At 38.5% G+C, this 26,420-nt stretch overlaps 1 long non-coding RNA gene across 2 annotated transcripts in view; it reads left to right on the top strand.

Annotated features, from left to right (window-relative positions):
* LOC124096189 (uncharacterized) overlaps positions 1-26,420 on the top strand; it is a 104,247-nt gene that overhangs the window by 44,293 nt on the left and 33,534 nt on the right. For both annotated transcript variants that reach the window (XR_009227323.1, XR_009227324.1), the window contains exon 5: positions 23,671-23,878. This is a non-coding gene — a long non-coding RNA (uncharacterized LOC124096189). The remainder of the gene's footprint in view (positions 1-23,670; positions 23,879-26,420) is intronic.

Genomic DNA, 26,420 nt, shown 5'->3' with positions numbered 1-26,420 from the left:
TGTAAGAAGATGAGCTTTTCTGAATAGGTATCTCCACTTTATACTTTAGGAAACGGGTTCGGAATGGCTTGTTGACTTGCTCTGTTTAGTTCTCACTCCTCCTGTGCCTTCCTGAAAGACTGCCTCAGGGCTGCCACAGCAATGCACCACTGAATGGGTGGCTTAACGACTGAAATTTATTGCCCAGTGTTCTGGAGGGTCTAGTTTGAGATCAAGATGTCAGCAATCTGGCTCTTTCTAAGGGCTTTGTTGGAAGGTTCTGTACCAGGCCTCTCTCCGTGGCCTAGAGACAGCTGCCCTGGTGTTCACACCGTGTTCTTCCCAAATGGGAGTCTTTCTCCAAATATCCTTCCTTTTAAATTTAACACATAATAATGGTACATAAGTAGGGTACAATGTGTTAGTTTGATACCTATTTATATAATACGTAATGTAATCAAATCAGTGTACTAATTAGCATTCCCAGCCCTTTCAACAATTACTATTTCTTTTTTTTTTTTGGGGGGGGGGAGTCTCTTTATTTCTTAGTAAAAATAAAACAAATTGCTATATAGCCACACTACTATGCTGTAGAACACTATCTATCTAACTGTATGTTGGTACCTGTTATCCCATTTCCTGCTACACCCCTATGCCTCCCCTGCTTAGCCTCTAGTGACCACTAGTCTACTGTCTACTTTTATGAGATCTACTTTGGAGCTTGTTCAAATGAGCAGACACATAAAATATCTGTGTTTCTGTGCCTGGTTTTACATATAACTTTTTTTTTTAATGAAGATACTAGTTACAAGGATTAGAGTGTGCCCCTAGGACCTCATTTTAACTTGATTATCTACAAAGATCCTGCTCCACATAGGAGGTCCTAGGGATTAGGAATCCAGCACATGAATCATGGAGAGCACAGTTCAAACTGTAACAGTAAATTCATGAAAACCAATGTGACTAACCACTCCCTATGGATTATGGAATAAAGTCTGAGTCTCTTCTTATGATCAGAGTCTCTTCTTTCTGGTGTGCTCAGCCTCTGCCTAGTCTACCAATACATAGCAGAAACTGGCTGTACTGAACCTCTGGGGAAATGGGCTAATATTTATTGAGCACTTAAGACATTGTGCTAAGTGCTTCACATTTGTAAATAATGTAAATCTATGACACTGATCCACTAATGGTCACCTTAGCATAGACTCATTTGTCCAATTTACTCATTCGATTCATTCAATAAAATTTTAAATGCCTAATCTGACCAAATTTTGTTCACTTTGCTGGGAGTACAGCTGTCATCAACAAAATGGGGGAAAAACCCGTAGTTTCATAAGCTTATATTCTAATTGGAAAAAAAAACAGATACTAAAAAAATTAAACCATTTTATAGCATACTCAAGGTAGAAAGTGCTGCAGAGAAAATTGGGACAGGAATGGAAGTGCTTCAGAAGCAAGATGCAATTTTTAAATATTCTTTGAAATAACTTTATATATTGAAAAGTCAAAGGAATACTCTGAATTCAGATTTCTCAAATGTTATTCTGAAATAAATTTAAACTTATAAAGAAATTGTAAAAAGAGTACAAAATGTCACATAGACCCTTGATTCAGATTCCCCAATTGTTCATTTGCTAAAGTTTATTCACAATTTCTCCCTCTTCAATCTCCTCTTGGTGTATCTCTCAGACTCTCATGAATTCCCAGTATGATTCCAATTCCAGTTTTCCCACTGTCCTTGGATCCTGGACATTCCACTTTTGCCTGCTCATCCCGAGGACCCTGCCCATTGTCTTTCCCACTCCTGTGGCTCTCTCAGGACCCTGCCTTGACACTCCAGCCTCTGAAATACTTCCATCTCTTCCATCCACACGCTGCTAAATTTCAAAGGCATGAAAGGAAATAGACAGGAAGAAAAGGAGAGCCCGTTGACTCTCTAAATACAGTTGTACAGATCGTAGCTTAGATGATTAATTTATGCCATCTCACCCAGTGAGTAGGCAGTAGAACCTTTCCATGCAACGTGAGAAATACAACTCATCTTAGCCACCGTTCTGTGTTTTCTTGTCTTGTCATGAAGAAACTAAGGAATATAAATAAGAAATTTTCTGGATCTTTTATGCTATGTACCCATGCAGTGTCTTCAGCAGGAAATCCTCCTTTTCTGCTGCCTCAGAAAACACATACTCTCTGAAACTCAGAGCAACCCTGGTGTTGAGTAAAAGTGCTTCTAGTGCTCTATTACTAGAATAAAATGGAACACTCCTGTCTCCTCTGTCCTGCCCTGTGCAGGCTTCAGGCCCATCTCCACTAGTGCGCAGGCTCATGGCCATCTACCCTGCAGGTGGCCTCCCTACAGCAGTGAGAGGGTTTGTCACAATTGTTCCTTATATCTTCAGGTACTCACTGGGCACTAAGAAATGGTTATTGAATCCACAAAACAATTTAAAAGAGTAGCCAAGTCTTACCATTTTTCTTTCCTGGAAGAGTTCCTGTATATGATATATAATAGGTCGTGTATTAACATTTTATTAATAAGAGAAATATTTGCACTCCTGGTCTCACAAGTGAGGTATTTAAAATGGGATTTTATTTTGTTACCCAAACTCTCTCTCTCTCTCTCTCTCTCTCTCTCTCTCTCTCTCTCTCTCTCTCTCTCTCTCTCTCTCTCTTTTAAAGAGAGAGAGGGGGGAGGAGAGAGAGAGAATTTTTTAATATTTATTTTTTAGTTTTCGGTGGACACAACATCTTTATTTTATTTTATGTGGTGCTGAGGATCGAACCCAGCGCCCCAAGCATGCCAGGCGAGCGCACTACTGCTTGAGCCACAGCCACAGCCCATCAAAACTCTCTTTAAACACAAAACTGCTCACATTTACACGAAGAGAGGGAAAATCTCTAAATCAGTCTTTCTGAGATCTTCATGAGAGGAAAAATAATTCCTATCTCAAGGAACAGGATATACATGGCAGAACTGAGAGACAGTGACTACCCATAAAAGTGTGAGCTGTGGCTGCTCTTTCTAGGAATGGATGAAGCCATCAAAGACCAAAGGAATGCAGCCCAGAACTGTGACCCACACCACTCAACCTGCCTCTGAGACCTCACTCCTGCCTGGTTTTAGTCTCCATGTGAGCCATGTTAGGCTAAGGTCTGGATTTGGTGTCTTGATTAATATTAGATGCATATTACAAAGTGCACATCCATATTTTGTAGACCATCAACTACAGGACGTGGAGTACTCACCCTGTGGGATAGAGAAGTAGGTTTAGCTTTACCCCATTAAAAATGGGTATTCTGAATCTAGATTGCTGTGATTTGAATCCTGCTTCTGCTACCTCACATAATTGCCTTACATAATACTTGGTCAGCAAGAGGCAGGGCTGGGATGGACCCAGGCTTGACTGAGCAGAGCCCAGACTCAGCCCTTGACCCTGAATATATGCCGGCTGAAGCCCACTCTTGCAACTCCAAATCCTTCTCTTTGGTCACTTTGTGACCAAAGGAAGATGGTTCCCATTCTGCTACACTATAATTTTTGATGGCTAGAGCTATTCATAATGAGCACAACTGAGAATTATAAAGTCCTCCCATCCCTTTCCCAATGGAATTCATTAGGCTGCAAAATATGGAATTCAAATAGTTATTATCCAATTTCTTAAAGATGTCTTGTCCAAATTTACTCATTACATGCCAAAGACTCTCCAGCTCCTATTTAAAATACTCATCTATTTTATTCACCTAAACATAATGAATGAATTGTTGATAAAATTTGTAATAATCCTGGACTTAATATAAATAATGCAATTATAGCATGTTTTGTTGGGCCCTCATTTCCTCCAAAACCTTACAGCCCTTATGTATTAGGCTATACAAAGTACTGGAGTATTTTATAAACAAAAGAGGTGTATTTGGTTTATAGTCTTGGAATCTGAAAGTCTAAGATCAGATAGTCCACTGGTTCAAGTCTCTGGTGATGGCCTCATAGACCACATGTGGTGAGAGAGCAAACCTGAGAGATTTAGGAGCCAAGTTTGATTTTGATTGTAACAACTTGCTCTTGTGTGAATGAACAAGTCTTGTAAAAGCTACATAATTTCCTTCACCAGGCAGATCCCTCAATACCTAATCACTTTGTATTAGGTGATACCTCTTAAAGGTTCTACCATCACAGTATTGCCTCACTGATGACCAAGCTTCTAGCACAAGAACCTTGGAAGACATTCAAATGTACCCAAACCATAGAACTTTGTATCTTTAACACATGTATGTGATACTTTAGTGTTTTCCTTCCTGTTGGATTACAGGTCTGATAACCCTTGCATAGTATCTATTTGTTACTCCAATAAATCACTATTCTTGAGAGTTTTTATTAGGGTAATATTAATTTTATCTCAATAAGAACTTGGCTATGCTTTTACCCCATACATCAACATAAAAGTTCAATTAATTTTCGAAGTATTGGGCACTGAACTCTTCTAGTACAAATCAGATCCTAATTAATGCTTCTCTTCTTGCTCATTTATGTGGAATCTTCTATTTTTTTTTCCTGTCAGAGCCTATGAAAGTGTGTAAATTTCATTAATTGTTTTTACTAACTCATTAAATGGGTTGTAGAACAAAGTAGCAATTTGGAAAATTATAGGCATCCAACACCTACATTTGAAAGAGATTCAACATTCTAAAAGATACTGTTAACTAGATGGTAATTAAAAACTGCAGGGAGAATGCTTCACAGCAAGATCTGCAATGATTTATTTTGATGAATTTCTGAAAGGAGATAAACAAATTCCTTAAAGAATACATCTAAGTTCCATGAAATTACAGCTGTAGAAATGGTGGAAATAACAGGTAGTGCATGGTGGAAAGGAATATGCCATTTAATATGTTTCAATACAAAGGTTATTAGAAGATATTTAAAAATATTTGAACATTTTGAGGGAAACTAAATATTAATAGAATATATTTTACTTCCAAGTTTTAACAACTCTGATCTAAAGTTCCTTTATGCTCATTTTAAGGGGAAACAACTGAGGCCTGGGGTTATTAAAGTAATCTGTGCAATGCTCCTCTTCAGGCATAATTCCCAGGGGAGGGTCCCAGGTGAAAATGTGAAGCCAATGAAACTGAAAAGAATTGAAGGATGGTGGACGTGCCTGGAGAAGAGGAGCTGAGGACCATGTGGTCAGGACAGCACATGCAGAGTTTTCTAGGAAGTATCAAGGATCTGGGGTTTTATCTGCCATGTTTTTAGAGACTCCCTCTCTCCAAAATATGAAGAAATGCTTGGAGAGAATGAGTGACAAGTCTTTGCAAAGTCCTGGGACATATGACTGCATGGGCAACAGAGGGCAGAGAGGAGTTTCTGAGCCATTGATTATGTGAGGGTGATGGGAATCACTCAGCAAAGGCTGGTGATGAGGAGAAGTGACATGTGAGGGTGACTTTCAGGTTTTCAGACTTGCTCAACAGCAGGAAGAAGGACTCTTGAGAGAGCATCGGCAAGAGAAATTAACATGCAATTATCTGAGTTTGCTTCATGTCAACAAGAGTTACATTATGACAAAAAAATGTATTTGAATATTCAGACATGGAGATCAGAGAAGATATCAATACTGAGGATATATGTTGGAAAGAAAATTAAGGAATATTTTTAAAAATTATTTCAGTTTCTCAAAGCATTCTTTGATTTCTTATATCAGAAACTCTTGCATGACACATGAATCCATGCTTTTCAGACTTTAATATGCCTTGAATCACCTGAGATTGGTGTATTGAGGAACAGGAAGGCTCTAGAGTCCGGTTGCTTTGGTTTGAATCAGTTCTGACACCAGAAAGCATCAATCAATTTAAGTAATTTAGTGTCTTTGTGCCTCTGTAGTTTTCTCTTCAAAACAGAGTGGAAAATAATATTTACCTCAGATTTTTTTTTAAGATTAAATAAGATAATGATGAAAAAAAAGTACATTAGTTTATGTGACATCTTTAGAATACTTATTGGCAAGTAATAGACAGTCAAAACAGTCTACACTAATCACTACTGTTTTCCAGAGGAATTGTAAACATGTGGATTCACAGACCTCCACAACACAGGATTTGGATGTATAAACATTAACTTCTAGAGTAAAGTAGACATTGCAGTGCCGGTTTCAATTCCAGTCTAAAATGCAACTGGAGACAGATGACAGGGTGATCCTGGACTTTATCACACCTGTTAAATCAATCTTTTATTTCATAAAATGGGAATCTGAGAATCTAAATAGACTTACCTGGTTCTAGTGCCAGTATTCACCCATGAATGTGAGAGAAAGTGAATTGTGTCACCTTCCACAATGCCTGTAAAAAGCAAGCACTCCTTTCTACATTCTTCCCCCTTTGGCTTACCAATGCAGGGTCACTTCATCTCAGTCCACATGCTAGACTCTAATGATACTAGGAACAAAAAGGGTTTTTGTTTGTTTGTTTTTGTTCCTGGAACATAAGTCTACATCTGAACCACCTCAGTTTTTTTTTTGTTTGTTTGTTTGTTTGTTTGTTTACTTATTACTAGTTGATTGCATTTTTAAAGTTTTTATTTATTTAGTTTATACTACTTAGAAAAGTACAGGGTGCATTTGGGAGACTCTTTTAAATTTTAGTAAAAAGCATAGCAGATTAGTGGAAATCAGCAGATTTTTGTTTGGTGTCATTGTTTTTTAATGGCCTAGAAAAGGTTTTGTCTGAAAGAAGGAGATGGATCTCTGCTCTGTATCTCTTCAGACAACTAAGCACCTCTTTTTGTAAAATACAAGAATGTCGTTTGTATTTAGATCATTACTTAAAGTAATAAAAACATTGGCAAGCAGTGTAAACATCAATACTCATGAATTATTATTCTTTTTAAATGTTGGCTAAATTTACATATAGATTAAACTTAAAATTTATGAAACGTGATTTTCTTTCATTCTGATGGCTTAATGCCACCATATTTTATGGGTGAGGTTCTTTTCACAAAATGTTCTACATTTTTCCCATGTCGCTGAGAATATGGAAGACCCCGTATTTGGCCGACCCCATGGCGTTAAATTGCAAATTGAATTTGAGATGGCAGAGAAGAATGTGTTGGAGTGTGACTGAGGCTTGGAAATTGGAACAACATAGAGCCAACACACATGGCCAAAGGAACTCATAATGAAACTTCCTCCTCTCCAGAGGGGGTTTATCAAGAGCCAGTTTCATCACTGAGGACATATGTTTCATGTCAGCTTCTGATCAACACTCACACAACACGTTCCCTGCATGGAGACCTTGATTTCCTTTCTTGGAGCTTTATTGCTTTTACACAATACATGTGTGCACACATCAAGTACAAATATAACCCTACGCTGAGAACTTCCCCACATATCTTGACTGTGGGTAAAACTGAAAATATACATTGAAGATTTATTTGCAACACTAGTGACAGAATCTAACATTTTTGGTGGCTCCCACAACATTAAGTTGCAAAAGGATTTTGAAATGTAACAACAGGATATGGTGAAAAGTGGCCAGAGTCTGGAAAATAGGATAAGGTTGAGTTAATACATGGGAAACTTATAATCGTCCTTCCTGCTTGCTAATGAGGGTTGACAGACACAGGTTTAATTATTGAGGACACGTTTGATGTCAGCCTTTGATCAGTGCTGATTCAGTCTGCTCTCTGCATGGAGAAGGCCTTACTCTTCTTTCCTGGGAGTCTATACACATACACATGTGCATGCACGTGCACATACACACTCACATTTCCCATATGCCTGATTTTGGGTAAAAGAGAAACCACATCCTCATCTTTTCATCTCCATTCCTTTAAGCTGTACATCTCCAGGGTTTCTCGTTGTGGTTTTAGAAACAAAATCTGACTTCTTGCTTCTCACCTCATTCTGTATTTTCCCCTCATGGGCATGTGCTGCTACACAGTTAGCCTCTTACTGATCACGCACACCCAGAGAAACAACCACATATAACAAGAGCCACAGGCTTTGCTCTCCCTCCCTCTTCTCCTCACTGAGACACTGCCCAGTCTCTCCATCCTCCCAAATACTAATTTTCTCATCTGTTAACAGTAGTTTGTAATATACTGTAATGCAGACATTCTGAAATCATTGGGATTATTAAACGAGTCTGTGATGTCTGTTTCTCTATGTCTGTTTCAGTTACTTCTTCCACCTCTCTCAATTAACAAAGAGAAACCTGGGACAGATGTCTATAGTCAGATTAGGAGAATTCTCCACTAGCTACTAGCTTAAATTCCCCAAATGGCCTTTTTAGGACATCAGTGGGAAAGGGAACTGAAGTCAGTGGGAGAAGGAATAAAAATTGACCAGTGAGGCATGCACAGAATATCATTAAGACAATCAGAGAGTTTTGATCAGAATATTATTAAGTCAATATGAGAATCTGGGTTATTTCTGAAAACATGGTTTGTGGCCTGGAAGATTCACCTCAGGTGCTGGTTGAATATTGAGATTTCTGGATCCTAATTTCAGACTCATTAAAAAGGAGCTTTTGAGTTGGGGCCTGAGACACTGCGTTTTTTTGTTTGTTTGTTTTTGTTTTTAATTTTTTATTGTGGGTTGTTCAAAACATTACAAATTTCTTGACATATCATATTCCACACTTTGATTCAAGTGGGTTATGAACTCCCACCTTCACCCCATACACAGATTGCAGAATCACATCAGTTACACATCCATTGATTTACATATTGCCATACTAGTGTCTGTTGTGCTCCGCTGCCTTTCCCATCCTCCACTGCGTTTTGAACAAGATCCCCTATAGAAGCTAGCACATCAATATGTGTGAGATCCACTGGCCCAGTGTACACCAACTGCAGGTGAGTTTCAAATAGGATGTAAATTAACAAGATACTCAACTGTAAATTATATTCCAATTTGATATATTAAAATATCAAGGAATAAATATCCCTCCCCCTTTCCCTTAGCCCTATCCAGAGCTATTCTCAGCTGGATCTCAAAAAAAAAAAAAAAAAAAAAAAACAACCTCAAATTGATCCCCCATAGCTGAGAGAGTGATAAAATATAGCCCTGGCAGGTATAGAAGCCAGTGTGCTCTAAATCTTCACAAATTCCTCTTGCAAGTACAAAGGTATAACTTATCAAAAAATGCCTTGAAAATCAACATCAACCCCATGAGCTCTAAAAAGAGCTCGTGTTCCTCAAGGCCAAGAGCAGTGGCGGAATTGGCAAAGTAAGTCACAGTTCTAGCATCCTCTTAGCATTATCTCCTGCTCCACAGAGCAGGCATGAAATGAAAGCCTTTCCTTGAGGAAAATATTATCTCATCAGTTCCAAGCCAAAAGCTACAGCTAAAATACCTCATTCCTTCTGCTCAGTTTCACATGTGTTTTAACACCTGCATGATGCGATTCTCTTTCACTCCCAGGGTCCATGTTAACCAGTGATGTGTTTTTGATTTTTGTTTTGCAGTAAGTTAGGAGTAAAGATCAATGTATCCTATGAATTTGTTTTCAACCTCCAAAATCAGGAATGAAGTTTTATTTTTCTTGCTTCGGTTTTGAGCAGGGTACCAAAAAAAAAATCCTTCTTTCTCACTGATTTTTCCTATGATGCTGATTTGTACAAAAATGGCAAGGGATTCAGAATGGGGCTAGTACAATCACCTGGATCATATTGTTCTTGCATTCTTCATGTACCATATATATTCCATGTGCTTTGATGAAGAAGTTTTGTATTAGGGCATGTTAGTTGTACAGGACAGTGGGCTTCATTGAGGCATGTGCATATATACCTATAATGTATCTTGATAATTGGCAAGCCCCATTGACCCTCCTCACCTTTCCCTCACCCCTCCTTGAGCACATGTTTTTACCTACAAAGCACAGGCCAACAGACATATACTCTCATATGCTTTAGTCTATGCATAAACTGAATAGATCATTGTAGGGAAGCAATCTCCATAGCTGGACTTACTGACACTTGGTTCTGCAAAATACAAGTTTAAACACTAATTGCATTTAGTATTAGCCTGATTCTCACTACTTTATTATTTTCCCAGGAAGAGGGTCAAAATGCAGAAACTTGTTTTTGATTTTGTTTTGTTTGTAATAGATGGGTCTATAACATGGCAGAAACTCCAAAATGGAAACAGGTAACCCCCTTCTCCTTCGGCATGTGGTATATCCTAAACCCTGTACAATGTGCTTGATGAAGCAAGGCAAAAGAAGCACGTGAACTTAGAAAAGGAATATGTTTCTCAAGATCACGAAGCTAGTAAGCAAAGGAGTTGGATCTCCTATTCATGGTTCATTGGCTTACTGATACCCCCAGTGCCCACAACTCACTGTATGCATCACAGTCCTTCGCCCTGGGATGCAGTAGTAGATTGAATAGGCACAGTCAGTGCCTTATAAAACTTTCATTCTAAGGAAGTGATACACACACACATAGAGAAATACATAAGTATGGACTATAAGTGCCATGGAGAACAATAAAACAAGATAAGGACTAGAAATTAATAAGGTGACATGTAAACTTAGATAGGGGTCAGAGGAGGCATTTATAAGGACACAATATGGGAACAAAGGAGACTGAGTGATGGGAAGAAATGAACCACAAGAGAATTTGAAAGACATGTGAATCTTAACATGACCACCAGTCCCTCCATGATTGCTTCCTTGTCCTCCCTTATAATCTCATGTTTCCTATTATACCCTGTATGCTAAGCATTCCTGTGTTTTACATTGTCACCTAGTGGGCTATTTACCATCTTAATTAACAATTTTCACCCGACTCATCCCTTCTTTCTGCTTTTAGGATTCCCTCTACAAAGGCTCTGTCTGGCTGTTTTCTACTCCCCAGTCACTGAGCTTGTGTCCTGCTAGCACAATCGTCTCAGGGTACCATTTTTCTGTTCTCTGTATTTCATGTTAAATGTAAGACCTATGGAAGAATATATAGCCAGAAAGAGTTGAAAATAGAAACTCAGTTAAATGCATCCATACCAAGGATCAAATAGGATTTTGCAAAATAGCCCAAAGATGAGTGGGTAAACAAATGCACTACCTACCTACAAATGCAATATTATTTAATCATGAAAAGAAATGAAATTCTAATACATGCTACAGCACAGAAAAATCTTGAAAACATTATAATTGAAGTAAACCAGTTCAGAAAGAACAAAGATCATGTGGATATCACTTATATGAAGTAAATTCAGAGAGACAGAAAATACCATAGAGCTTCCTGGGGAGAAGAAAGAGAAATTTTTGTTAAATGAGTACGGAGTTTACACTTGGTAGGGTGAAAACTTTCTGGAAGTAGGTTGTAGTGATGGCTATGCAACATTGTGAAAGTACTTAATTCCCCTGAGATGTACACTTAAAATAGCTAAAGTGGTAAATTTTATTACATATATTTCAGCACAGTAGAAAAGGAACCATGCATGAGAACCACAGTACCACGCACACACACACAAATTGCCCGTGCAACCTTCCAACACAGAGGTGCAGGCAATTGCTTCCTCGGTAGTACTCCTAAAACTGAGGAAACAAGGCCAAGAATTAATAATGGGATGGCATCAAATTTAAAAGCTTCTTCATGATAAAAAAAGAACAAACAAACAAACAAACAAGGGCATGAAGTGAGATTTTACAGAACGAGAGAAATTTTTATCAGCTACTCTTCAGAGGATTAAAATCCAAAAAAAATTTAAAGAACTCAAAAAAAAGAAAAGAAAAACTTAGCATCTAAAGTATAAATAACCCAATTTGTAAATGGGTAAATGAAATAAATACAAATTTTCAAAGGAAAAATGTTAAATGGCCAACAAATATATAAAAAATGTTGAGCATCTTTAGCAATTACAGAAGTGCAAATCAAAACCTCACTAATATTTCTTCTCATGCCAGTTAGAATATCAACCATCAAGAATACAAGCATTAATAAATACTGATGAGGATGTGGGGGAAAAGGAATATTGATACCCTGTTGGGAGGATTATAAATTAGTACAACTCTATGGAAATCAGTATGGCGGTTCCTCAAAAGACAGGGAATGACCCTGCTGTAGGATTCAACTATAGTACTCCTTGGTGTTCTTCCAAAAGAACTGAAGTCATCCTACAGCAATACATACATTCTCAGGTTTATAGCAGCACAATTCACGATGGCCAAGTTATGAAACCAGCCTAGGTGTCCATCAACAGATGAATGGATAAACAAGATGTAATATGTATTCAAAACTGAATTTTATTCAGCCATAAGGAAGAACAACATTATGTCATATGTAGAAAAATGGATAGAACTGGAGAGCATGGACTCAGAAAGTCAAGGATAGTATGTTCTCTCTTATATGAGGAAGCTAGAGAGAAAGGAAAAAAAAGGGGGGCAAGGGGTTTTCATGAAAATAGAAAGAAGACCAGCAGAGTAAAGGAAGGGGATTGGGGAAGGGAGGAGGGAAAGAAAAGGGGAGGTACAGGGAGTGAAATGGATCAAATTATATGGATGTATAAACACGTCATAGTGAATCCCACTATTATGCACAATTATAATGCACCAATGAAAATGTTTTAAAAAGAACCCATGAATAAAGTTTCTTTTAGTTTTTTTTTCACCATTATGTGCCTAGCACTTTGTACAGTGCCGGGCACAGGAAGCAAGGAACTAGTGTACTTTTTCTTACTGAGTGAGCCCACACTCAGTCCAGCTCTGAGTCTAGAGCCAGCTGTGTAAGTGATTTTCAAAGAGTGTTACACATGGATCTTGCAGACAATTTCAAGTGGAGTTTGGGATCTTCTTACCTGACAACACCACCACCCTTACTGTGTATATAGCACTGTATCTCATAGACAGAAAGTTTTTATTTACTTTTTAATTAGTATTACTCTTTAAAATTGCTACAGAGACTCTGTTGCTGTGTCTTCCACACTTTTCCAAAGCTTGTTAATCTCTCTGTTTTGTTCCCTCCTTTTTCTCTCCTTTCTTTCCTTAATTTTTTTTTGTTGTTGTTTGTTTCTTTGTTTTTGTAACATTAAAACAAAGCCTCAGGCTCATGCTCAGATTTTCCCATCCTCCAAAGGTAAAAACACTTGGATTGCAATCTTGCAATCATATAAATTGTAATACTATTTTGAAGGATTTTTGTTTTTTTGTTTTGTTTTGTTTTGTTTAGTGTAAAAGTGATCCTGATTCTTCATGGGTGGCTCTAGTAAAACATTTACATGAAATATTTTACATGATTTGATTTTTAAAAGTGTAAGCAATAATAATACAGATGGACAATAGATATTGCAAAGGACAGGAAGGCATTACCAGAATGAAAAGTGAATTAAAGCTGCCCTAACTCTAGGACCTCCCCATATTCCCAGGCTTGAGTCTACCTTTCTTTTTGTCTGTAGCAGTGCCCTTAAGATCTATCTCAGCACCTGCCCACCTTGCTTTCTGGCCCAGACTCTCTGCAGTCCCCTTGAGGTACATCTCACACTGGGCACTTACATAGCTTTGACATACCTGGCTGATATTGGGAGAAAAGAACTGAGAGAGTCTGAGAGTGGCCCTCAACATGGTATCATTGCTGTTTTTCTTTGTTCCAGTGAGATCCCTGAAGAAAAATAGTTATTGCTGCTTTTCATATTCACTGTCTCCTACTTTTCTCCCCCAAACTGCTAAGTTTTCCACCAACTTACTTTAATTTTCAGTGTCGATTTCAAATGAATCCAAACAGTATTTAAAAAAATATGAAGGACAATTTGTATCATGGGGGAGTGTTGCCTTAAACTGTAGTGCAGTTAATGATTTTATCTCATCCACCTACCCCAATACACATGTGCAGATGCACACATGCACAGACATGAACACACACACACACACACACACACACAGGCACACATATTGTCCCTCTTATATTTTGGAATTTAGCGCAAATTATAGTTTATATTTGTTTCTCTTTTTTTAACGTGGCGCTAAGGATTGAACCCAGTGCCTTACACATGCTAGGCAAGTGCTCTGCTACTGAGCTACAGCCCCAGCCCCTAAATTACAGGTTATAGATACTAGACGAAAATGAGTAGGCAGTTGGTTAGCTGAGTTCTCCATTGGAAAGAAGATTCAGACATCCTCATGGCAGTGTGAACCCAGAAACCACGTGGAGTGTGTATGTGTGTATGCGCAGGTACCATATTCCTACTAAAAACACGTTAACATGTTTTTTCCTTCCTTATTTTTCCATGAACTCTTAGCTCCAGAGCAGCTCCCTAACTTCCTAACTGAATTGCTAGGGAATGAGAAGACTTTGGAAAGTGCAAACTTTATTTCTACTTCCGTGTCATATTTGATCTAAAGCCCTGTGATAAAATAATTTTTAAAAGTATAAAGTGCACAGAGGGCAGGATGGAATGTGTGCAGACATGTAAAGAAGGGTCAGACATACAACAAAACTCTTAAGCCTGACTTTTTTCCTCAAAAGCTCATTACTATTGAAAAAGAGAGGGAGAGAGAATAAGTAATGTGCAGGGCCACTCTGAATTAATCTCCAAGGAGAAAGCATTCAAGCTTCACTGCAGACAGCTCCTTGCATCAGGCTTTCCGCTTCACAGGAATCAAAACCATCAGCAAAGCTCTGGAGGGAGCAGGTACCTTCTTCTCTAGCAAAAGAGCTGTGATGAGTGATGAGAGAGTGGTCCAGGTTTCCAGGGTCTTTTCCTGCAACTTATCAATACACATTATTTTATTGGCCAGCATTCTCCTTGCTCTTTGTCTCTGACTCCACTTTATTGAGTAGAGTAGAAAAAAATACATTTTTTTCTTGCTATGCTATTTCCCAAATCTCGGCATTACCACACTATACCTGACTTCCAGTCCACTAAGACCAGCATTCTCTTTCTGTCAGAAATTATAAATGGAATGACATATTTGTCACTCTTGCAATGTTAGAACTCTGTCCCACTGTTGTCTGATGTCTCTCAACCTTCATGGTTCAGTGGCTCACTTATGCATGACTTAAAACAATCTTCAATCAGTTTGTATTTTCAACCTGCTTCATATCTTACATCAGTATCCCTAAGGGTAAGATGCCCTTCTTTTCTTACCAGTTGCCTTAGTCCTTTGGTTCTAAATACCATATCCAATGAGGAGGCAAAGAAGAGGACTTTAAACTCAGAGCCAAGCATCTCAGATCTCTGCTAATTACTAGGCCCCCAACCTCTGAGTAATATTGAAGGAATATCCAAAATCTTTGAATCTATTTTTTTTTTCATTTGATGAAATGAAACAATAAATACTGACTTTCCAATGTTGTTGCTATTGTTCCCAGTTTAAAGGCAAAGAATGGAAATTGGTATTATTAGTTAATACTCTTAGTTCACATTCTATCCAAAATTGTTTTTTTGAAAAATAATCTAGCCATATTTATAGAATCTTTATGAAATGCATGTATCCACATGGCATGATTGAAAAACTCTGTGACATTAAAAATAGAAAGTGAGAATTTGTCCCCCATTGCTGCTTATCCTTATCTATTCCTTGAAAACTACTATTTTAATAATTACTGGATTTTGTTTTTACTAATTTGTTAAGTATAGCATTTTAGTCTTTATTTTATAGATCTTAGGCAATATTCTTAAATTTTTATATCTTCTTTTATTACTAAGACATTTTTGTCTTTATTTTCTCGATTTTTCCTTTTTATTTTCTCAGAATAGTTCTAACTATTTATTCATCCCAAACTTCTCACAAAAGAGAAAATGAGTAAAAGTAAAAGAAGAACCTTCCTCCATTCTCCTCCTACAATCCAGACTCTACTGGATCATTGTACCTGCCCAGAGAGAGTGCTGACCTGAGTACAAAGGTCACCCTGCACACTCCTGGAGGGGCCTCCATAGAAACACTGGGTCCCTGTGTGGCAGCTGTTTAGAGGTTTACTTATTTTTTCCATCGCAAAAGAACATCTGGAAAATTGTTCTGAATTCCCTTCCTAATCAATATTTTGCCAGGATCAAGGAACATAGTTTGGTGTCCTTCTCTGTTTAATAGTCTTTCAGCTGCAATGGGAGTTGGTTTGACAATAACATATCTTTCCCTTTTTTCCCAGCCTCTGCCTTCAGTTTTAATAGCAGCCTGACTGGACTTGGATTCTTGCAACTGTCAAGATGAATGAAATGGAGTATGAATTCCATTGCTTTGTTCTGCCGCATCTCGGGCTTGTTTTCTAAACTAATTATCCACAGGGTGTAGCACTTTGTTTTGTTTCTCTGTGGCTGAGGATGAAGCCTCACTATAAATCAATGCCCTATTCTTATCTAGAATTACATAGTCAGAGAGCTCTGAAGATGATTGGAGATGTTTGGAGGAAAGATAGATTTCTTACAAGGAAGAGTGAAAAGGACTTCTTAGCTTGTGCTTGAAAACATTCAGGAGAAATAGTGTAAGGAATATAAATTAAGAACCCATATGTAGAAAGCTAATAGCCTATCTCTGTTTGCTGAAGAGTAATAAATATTTTTAATACATTTAATTTTGACTAAAGCAAAGCCTTTTGTTGGGTGAAGCATTTACTCTACAAGAGTTACTCTCCATATGATTAGTTACAAAACTTTTCTTCATCAGAATCAATAATATGTAAGACTAGAATAGAAATTAATGGGCACATTAGCCCTTCCAATGGGTCATAAGTCTAATAAGGCCTCAAACTAAATCCTGCTCTGTTATACATTGATGATCTTCCATAAGTTACCAAATTGCTCTGAATTTTAGTTTTCTTACCATAAGTTAGTGAAACAAATATACCTCCAGGTAATAGTTACCTTTTTGTTCTTCTTCTGTCTCCTTCCTCTATCAGTTCTGAGCTAAGAAATGATGGGACCCCATTTCCTGAGCCTTAGGTTTGGTTAAGTGACCCAGGATAAGCCAACCAGAGAACTCTAAACCTCTGGCTGTGATTATTGATACACAGATGGATATGTGACCCAAGGAAGTTTCCCCAATGCTCTTGCCTGGGCCTTCCCTGCAGAATCAAGCATAGGAGAAGCAGTACTTGATTCACCTGCTTTTTGCCACTGTTTGCCCACCATTCTTGTCACTGAGAGGAAACACTTCTATGGAACAGGGCACAGGAGACCAAGGCACAAAGAGTCAGCAGGAGGAGAACAAGCAAGTAATGGATTCAATAATGACTAATCTATAATTTCTCTAGAATGTTTTTCCTGTTAGAAACCTTCAATTATTATTACTGATTTTAATGTTAATATTTATATCTTCAACCCTTTTCATTATTACTTAAATGCATAACTTTAATGTTAGTATTTTATTTTTTATTTTGCTTTTTGTAACTTGAGTTGTTAGACTTTGTTTATATTTTAAGAGCTCTGATTAAAGATTACTCTACAGAGTTGTAGAGGGTGTTAAATAAGGTAATAAGTGGAAGGAATTTAGCAGAAAATACCACCCAAATGAAGCACTTGTTTCACTATTACTTCCAATATTATTTTACTGAGGCTCAGAGAACTTAAGTAATGTGCCCAAGATTAAATAGCTCCAATAACACAGCAAACCAAGTTTTAAACTGAGATCTTTTTGACTCTAAGGTTTATGTTTGGGACACTGCAGTAAGATGTTACATTTATTTTTGTGTCATTTAGAAGCATGTTGTGGAGCATATGGCTGTGTTTCCTTGTTTCTTTCCCCATTATCTTGTCATATTTCTTGACTGTTCTTAGGAAGTATAGTGCTAGTGTGGCCTTGCTGGAGTGGAATGGATTTCCTGACCTCTGAAGAGTAGCCTGTTTTTCTTAGTTGATAAAGAAAAAAAAAAAAAAAAAAAGCTAAGTCCAGAGAGATCTCTGGTGAGTAGGTGAAACTCCAGAGGTTTACATTAAAGGGTCTTCATCGTGGTTCTTCATCATGTAAAAGCTGCCTCCAATCCCAAGCCCTGAGTCTTTCACCACACCCTGGCAAAGGTTCATCTCACACCAGCCTTTTTCAATGCAAACTGCCAGCCCAGCCAAGCAGCCATTTAATGGACCTCAGGGCTGCCTTCCTAAGAGAGTTCTATCAGGGACAGTTTACTGCATGTATGTTTTAGACAGTTTCATGGCCTGCAAAGGTCCTTGATAAAAGACATACCCTCCTGCTTTTCAATCCAGAAAGAAACATTGATTTTTGTTTTTTATCCTCAACAGTATTCCTTTCTCCCCATACCTCCCCATCCTCCCTGCTCAACTTTCTATTGGAGAAAAAAGAAGTAGGGATATAGTCTGTTCCCTTATGAATGAAAGTCAGATTTTAGTACCAAGACTGAAACACGTGTGCAAGAGACTCTGAAGTACAGGAGGAGTGTGCCTGTAAGTAAACATGAGGAGTGTTGCAGTGTGTGTATGTGTGTGTGTGTGTGTGTGGTGTGGTGTGCATGTGCACGCACATGCATGCTCACAAACCTCAGGGTACTTAATTCACATGCTTCAAAGTCCAAAAGTGAATAATTCCCACTTGATGCTCATACCTGTCTAATATGGTGGACAGAGTTTAGAGTGGCTCCCTAAACCCTGCATCCTCGGCCTCAGACCTTGTATAATCCCCTTTACTTGACTGAGGACAGTACATTTTCTTTCTTCTAGAACAGAAGGTAGCCAAGGTGATGTGACATGGTATCAGAGTCCTCTGCTGGCTGACTTGCTCTTGCTCTCCTGTTCCCTAGAAGCAAGCTTCTGTGCTGGGACTTTCCAGAGGGCTACCTGGGAAGGAACTTTGGGCTGCCTCTGGGAGTTGAGGACAGTCTTCAGTTGACAGCAAGAAATCAAAGCTCTTGGTTCTATAGTTCTGTAGCCACAAAGAAATGACAACCTGAGGGACTTTGCAGGCAAGTTCTTTTCCCGTCAAGCCTCTGTAGGAGGCTCACCCGGCCAGTTCCTTGGCTGGAGTCTAGTGAGACCCTGAACCAGAGGACGTAGTTCAACAGGATCTGAACTCTTTATCCATGGAATCTGGGATATCTAAACCTGCGTTTAGCAAATTTAGCCAATAAATTTGCAGTCATTATGCAGCAACACACAACTCAACAGATATCAAATTATGAATGGATTGTTTCAATCTGCATAATTAGTATAAAAGAAGGAGTTTGCTGTCAAATCTTTCTGGTTCTCAATGTGTCTGACTACAGCTCTTATTTTTATGTGTATTTTGGGGAAATTTATTTAAGGTCTGAGTTTAGCTTAAAATTTTTAAGCTGTAAAAAGTAAACAAGCAAACAAATAGTAAACAACAACAAAAAATACATAGCCTTAGTACTGAGCTCACAGGATGGTTATAACTTTAAGGGAGTTAATTCACACAGTGAGCTCTCCAGAAATGTTGTCTGGATTTAACATCCTGGATAACCTCTGGCCCAGTTAACCTCTTTTTCCCATAGTACTTTATTGAATCACCTTTATTTCACCTCAGGACTAGACTGTGAGTTCAAAACGAAAAAAAAAGAACCTTGTTTTCTTCATCTTGAAATCTCCAGCAAAAACATCCAGTGCAGCTAGCAAGTAGACATAATCAATAATTGTCAGATATGCAGATTCCTGGGTCCACACTAGAGGTTCTGAGCACAACAAAATGGTATTTGTTGGAACTTCACAAAGTGATGAATCATGTTCGTGTTTACTCCTTTAACCCCAAGGATAATTGATGTGCCAAGGATTAAAAACTAAGATGGATAAAGATTCATTTTTTTTAATTAAAAGCAGAGATTCTCGCAAATATACTTTACTAAATTGCTGACAACTAGACAGTGCATTGATGGCTCCTGGACATCAATGTTGTCTGATAAATAGAAAATTCTAGGCACTTACCTTAAAAACATCTAGGTTGAAAGATCTAGAAGAGGCCTAAGATATCATGAGCCTCAATCAGGGAAGCTTTACAAATGTCCATTTTGCCTGAAATGTGAATTGTGACGGGGTCACACTGGGAGGACTGAGAGATCACAATGTGACCCCCTAGTCTTCCTATCCCGGCATATATACCAGGCTTCAATGAGACTTCACCACGTCCTTCATTAAGAGTCTATTTACTCCACTTTGAAACTGTGCTGGCTTATGACTTGTACTGACCAGCAGACGTTGGCCAGAGTGGTATGAGGAGACTTCCAAAGCTGAGTCACAGATGGCTTTGGGCTTCTACCTTCACACTCTTGGGCACAGTGTAATGACCAGCACACAAGCCAGGCCAGCCTTTCAGAGAGTGAGAGGCGACGTGGGAACTGAGACGACCAGATAACAACCCACAGTAACTGTGAGACCCCTAGATGGCCCAACACCCCTGCCCTGCTCATGCAGCCTCATGAACAAGACCAAGGAAAGCTTATCCAAGAATCGCACAATCATCCACCCCCAGGATCATGAATAAGAACTGATCACTACTGTGTGCAGGGCAGCTCTGGGTTGTTATCAAGGCAGTGTAGCTGGCATCTAGGACACATGCAACAGGGCTGTGCTATCCAAAGTGAAAACCTAGTCATTTATCCACGTTGCCATTTTGTAGCCAAAGCAATCTAGTTTCTAGTCCTGTATCTAATTACCATATTATATGGCATACAAATTTGTACTTGAAAATATTCAGGAGAAATATGCTATACCTCCTTTTTAAATTTAATTACTGTACTTCTCTTCTCTTAAGTGACTTGGTATCATCTGCATCAGATTAAATTTGAACACCTCAGAGAGCCCATGTGGCTTTCACTTTGAGTTCTGGGCCCTTCCATCTCTCCAGGGTATCTTTTCTCATTGTGTTCCACTGACCACAGCTCCAACCCCAACCCCAACATACTCTTCACTTCTACTCCAGATATGCCTGCTGTTTCTGTTTTATCTAGAGCACCCTCTATATCATCTCCTTCCCTGCCCAGTGCCTACCCATCCTCCAAAGCTCTGTAGGATCGCCTCCTGCAGGAAGTCCTCTGTGTCTCCTTCAGCCTCAGGATGCCTCTCCAAGCTCCCCTGTATTACATGTGACATATAGTAATTCCTCACTAAAATTGTGTAAAATTCATGAATATTTTAAATGTATCCTTGGTGTTCAGTAGAGTACTTTATATACTCCAGGTAACTATAGAAGAATTATTTTTTCTTTTCTAAAAATTAAGATACAATTTTTTTCTTTTTTTATCTATATATGACAATGGAATGCATTACAATTCTTATTACATATATAGAGCACAGTTTTTCATATCTCTGGTTGTATACATAGTATATTCACACCAATTCATGTCTTCATACCTGTACCTTGGATAATGATGATCATCACATTCCACCATCATTAATAACCCCATGCCCCCTTCTTTCCCCTCCAACCCCTCTGCCCTGTCTAGAGTTTGTCTATTCCTCCCATGCTCCCTCTCCCTATCCCACTATGAATCAGCCTTCTTATATCAAAGGAAACATTCGGCATTTGGTTTTCCAGGATTGGCTAACTTCACTTAGCATTATCTTCTCTAACTCCATCCATTTACCTGCAAATGCCATGATTTTATTCTCTTTTATTGCTGAGTAATATCCCATTGTGTATATACGCCACATTTTTTTTTAATCCATTCATCTATTGAAGGGCATCTAGGTTGGTTCCATAGTTTAGCTATTGTGAATTGTGCTGCTATAAACACTGATGTGGCTGTGTCCCTGTAGTATGCTGTTTTTAAGTCCTTTGGTATAGACCAAGGAGAGGGATAGCTGGGTCAAATGATGTTTCCATTCCCAGTTTTCCAAGGAATCTCCATACTGCTTTCCGTGTTGGCTGCACCAATTTGCAGTCCCACCAGCAATGTATGAGTGTGCCTTTTTTTAAAAAAAATAGTTAAAAAAGAAATAGAACTTATTATTGAGCCATTGACTTTTGGGATTATTTGTCACACAACAAAAGCTAAATGTATGTGTATGCTTCTCCCCAAACTCATCAACACACACACACACACACACACACACACACCACAAGTGTGTGCATACACATGGCATTGTTTATTGCTACCTATTCAATGACAGTATGCTTTCCACACTGTAGACATATTTGGGTCAAGGGAAAAAGCAAGCAAATGAACAAGCGAGAAATGCAAACTATGTGCTTATTTGCTGTGGCTATTTACTTCTAGGTAAAATAAAATGGCACAGTGCCATCCTCAGGGTGAAATGCAGAGGGTATGGAACACAGGGCAGGCTCCCCTGGTGTCTCCTTTGCTTCTCTATATGCCCATGTTTCCTAGGCTGCTGCTTTACTCTTGCTTTTTTATCGCATTATTAACTTATAACTCCCAGTTGCTGCAGTTTCTCTGTGTGTGTGTGTGTGTGTGTGTGTGCATGTGTTTGTCTGAGTTTCTGTGTGTGTGGCTTTTGTTTGTTTTTCATCCAAATCTCTTCCCAGGAAGAAATGAAAATGTCACTCAAACTCTAGTGAGAGTGTCAGTCAATGTCAAAGACACATTGTTCACTTCGTCTTTCCCTCATTGCTTCATTTTGTGAACCAGTCTCTTAAATGCAATGTGATAAAGAAGGGGTCAGTCAAAGGGCTCTGCTGCCCAATCAGGTCAATCTGCTGCCCAATCAGGTCAATCAAAGGCTTCTTTGAAGAGATAAGTTTAGATGCCACCAGAGGCAGGACCTCCCTCCTGAGATCCTGATCGTGAGTAATCATGTGAACTTGTAAGTCTCGCTTCTTCCTAACAGGAGAGAATCTGCCACAAAATTAAGGTATCCCATAGGAAAGTCGGTGACGGGGATAATGCGTTGTGTTTCTGCATTTGTTAAAGATGTGACTTGAAACCTTGGATTCAGTCATTTCATGTGTGTGTGATATAATATATACATATATTTTGATAATATGATCAAATTATTTTTTTCCTTTCAACAAGCTCAAAATTTTTTCTCTCCAAGTAAAAAGACCTGCAGTTAATATATAGACACAAAATTTTCTGGTGTCTTTGTACTGTATTTAAACCCTTGTCTCTAATAATGGGATGGAAATGCTATTTTTCTATTAAAGGCATTTCAGCCTTCAAAATATCAAAGATGTTTACATGGGAGTACAGCAAAAATTACATGCATAAAGTATGTGAATGCTTCTCATATGTGTGTGTTCCAGCACAGTCCTTTATGTGCATTCTTTTAACCTAAGATTATTAAGTATAAGGTGCAAAATTTAATGTGTATGCATGTGTGTGTGTGTGTGTGTGTACATATGTGTTCTGAACAGATGGAACAATAGGCTCTAGGAGCTGTCTAAATCTTTCTTTGATTCCACAAAGGTATTGCTGTGTGACATTAGGCAAATCACTTGTCTCTTCTGAATACCTAATCTTCCCCATTGCTAAAATAAAGCTGTTCATGGTCATTTGCAGTGCTATAAAGACAGTCATTGGGAAACTTCTACCAATTCAATAGTAAATAATTTCAAAGAAGTTAAAAAGGAACTAACTCTCTAGAATATTTACTCAATAAGCACTGACTAGTGCAAAAATCATGATTAATATGGAGAATGCACACTTGGGCCCAGAAGTAGGACCTGAAGTTCTGCAAGGAAGTGAATTGAACAATTCCAGACTCACCGAAGGGCAAGGCTGAGTGTGCATCTCCATATGGAAATGTAACTGTGGACTTACAGCTGCTGCTGCATAAAGCCTTTGGATGCTAATAGTCTTTGTGGTTTTCTCCCTTTTATTTCCTTCCTTCCTGTAGGTTGCAGCTTCTATCCCACCTCCCCCCTAATGAGCCTGTGGGAGGGTGGAAAGCAGGACTCAGAATGTTGGCCATCAAGTGGGAGAGGAACTGTGGAAAGAGGGAAGTGGACTGGAGGAAGCTGACCAAGATTTTTCTTGAGACAAGAAATAAAGGCTACCAAGTTGGTGAGAAGGAGAAAGAGCTATACATCACCTGATTAGAACAGGTAAGAGGGTCCTGACCCCGTCTTAGGTAGGCTCCCAAAGAAAAATGTCTGTTTTTGACATTTGGGAGATAATCTGTGGACAAGGAAGGAGGAATGCTCTCCCTAATGTGGGTGGTTCTCATGTAATCAGTTGAAGGCCTAACTAGAACCAAAGTTTGACCCTCCTGTGAGTGCGAGGGAACTTCTCCCACATGACTGCATTGAGGTGGGTTATGTAGTTTTTAATTTTTTTTTAAATTTTATTCATGTATATTAATTGTGTATATTAATGGGTTTTGGTGTGATGTTTCAATACATGTATATGATGTGAATTGATTAAATCCAGCCATTCTTTATCCATTTTCCCTCTCCTTTTCAATCCCTAGTAATTCCTACCGTACTTTCAGGTCAACTTTTTTAACTTCCACATATAACAGAGAACATGCATTGCTTGTCTGTCTGTGTCTAGTTTAATTCATTTAAGATAATATGCTGCAGTTCCATCCATTACACTGCAAAGGACAAGATATTCTTTTTTATGACTGAGTAATATTCCATTGTGTGTATACACCACTTTTTCTTTATCATTCACCTTTGACGGGCACCTAGGTTGATTCCCTATCTTGGTCAGTGAATATTGTCGTGATAAACATGGGTATGCAGTTATCTCTTTGTTATGCTGATTTCATAACCTGTGAATATGTACCCAGAAGTGAAATAGCTGGGTCATATGGGAGATCTGTTGCACTTCATACTCTTCTCTACACCAGTAGAGTATAGGGCTCCCTTTCCTCCACATACTCACCAATATCCGTTATTGCCTTTTTGATAACAGTCATTTTGACAGGGGTGAGATGATACTTCATTATAGTCTTCATTTTCATTTCCATGATGCTATTGAGGGCTTTTTAAAATAAATAAATATAGATTTATTATCCATTTGTGTTTCTTCTCTGAGAAGTGTCTATTCAGATCATTTGCACACTTTTAATTGGATTGCTTGTTGTTTGATTGGTGAGTTTTTGAATGCCTCACATATTCTACATGTGAATTCTTTGTCAGATGAATAGTTGTCAAATATATTCTCCCATCCTATAATTTATTTCTTCACTTCATTTCAATAGGGTTTTGTTTTGTTGTGTTTGTTTTTCCTACCTTCAGACTCAAATTAAAATATGAGCTTTTCCTGAATTTCAAATCTGCTCTCCTTGCCTGGAACAAGAGCATCAGCTCTCTGGGGTCTTCACCTTGCCAATTGCAGGATCTGACTCTTGTCAGACTCCATCACCATGTGACCCAATCACTTCATATGTTGCTTACTGCATTGGTTCCGTTTCCCTGAACCTGACTAAGGAAGACATAAAAGACCATCACAACAGCTGCTTCTCCCTTACTTTCCTCTAATATAAAGGAAGAAACTTTAAACTCATTTACCTTCCAAGGCTTCCTTATAGTTAGTGGAACCTGAATGACTCATTTTTGACCAATGTGCTGACCAAGTGGAAGGCTTTAGGCAGGACTTCCAAAGAAGTGTTTTAAAATAAAGGAACTATGCTGATGAAATGCTCTGGCTCTGGCATGGAAGTCAGCACCCCCAATGTGACTGTGGGCATGACAGACACCCACTAAAAAGGGCTGCGTTTGAACATGGGTGATGTTTGGCGGTTGGGGGCATAGATGAGTTGCCATATAATCCTATAATTAACTTCCTTGAGGTTTGTCTTTCCTTGAGGAGAAATAAATTAAGTCTTCTTTACATTTATTTTGTATTTTTGAAGCCAAATTTATAGTTGACCTATGTATGGCAAAATTTTGAAAATTTATACAATGTATTTATCTGGCAGTTGGGGCTTAATTAAATTTAAAATGCTATAAAGATTATCATCTTCAAAATTTATGTTTTCTTCTAAACATGAATAGAGAAGCAACTCTAAATAGATCTAAAGTCCTTGATGTGATGCCTACTAATGAGAATCTACAGCTGCTATATACAGATGTTCTTTGTTGTAGATTTCACTCTCAGTTGGGGCCAAAGTCATTTTTCATTCCCAAGCAATGGGCCTTGATGTCCTGGGCCTCCAAACGTGGTCCGTCTTTTTTGACAGACAGTGACTCTAGGTCTTTCTGGGTAAGAGGCTGATCCAAGAGATCCAGGGTTCAGGTAAAAGACTGGTATCAGTGACTATCCAAGGGATTCCAGGGGAAAGACGATTGTCTAGACAGCTTGCAGAGAACTTTATGAGAGGTTGAATGGAAAGGTGGCCTGCTGATTTATAGCAAGGAATTGAAACTAAAAATCCATAAAAAAAAAAGTGGTTATTGTGGTGCTTGAGTCAAACACAAGCCACTGAAATCATATTTGATTAATAATTCAAAAAGCAGGTAATTAGAAGCCTCACTGGTAGTTTAAAAATGTAGGGTAAGTTTATATTTTAAAAAAGGGGGGTGGGGTGGGCTAGAGATATAGCTCAGTTGGTAGAGTGCTTGCCTAGCATGCACAAGGCCCTGGGTTCAATCCACAGCACCACAAAAAAAGAAAAAGAAAAAAAAAAAAGGAATAGAG

The sequence above is a fragment of the Marmota monax genome, unplaced genomic scaffold (assembly GCF_021218885.2).
Source record: "Marmota monax isolate L192 unplaced genomic scaffold, Marmota_monax_Labrador192_F-V1.1 WCK01_AAM20220418_F8-fsc00004, whole genome shotgun sequence".
Classification (NCBI taxonomy): domain Eukaryota; kingdom Metazoa; phylum Chordata; class Mammalia; order Rodentia; family Sciuridae; genus Marmota; species Marmota monax.
Note: the sequence above shows the minus strand (reverse complement) of the source record. Positions and strands in the feature narration are given on the sequence as shown.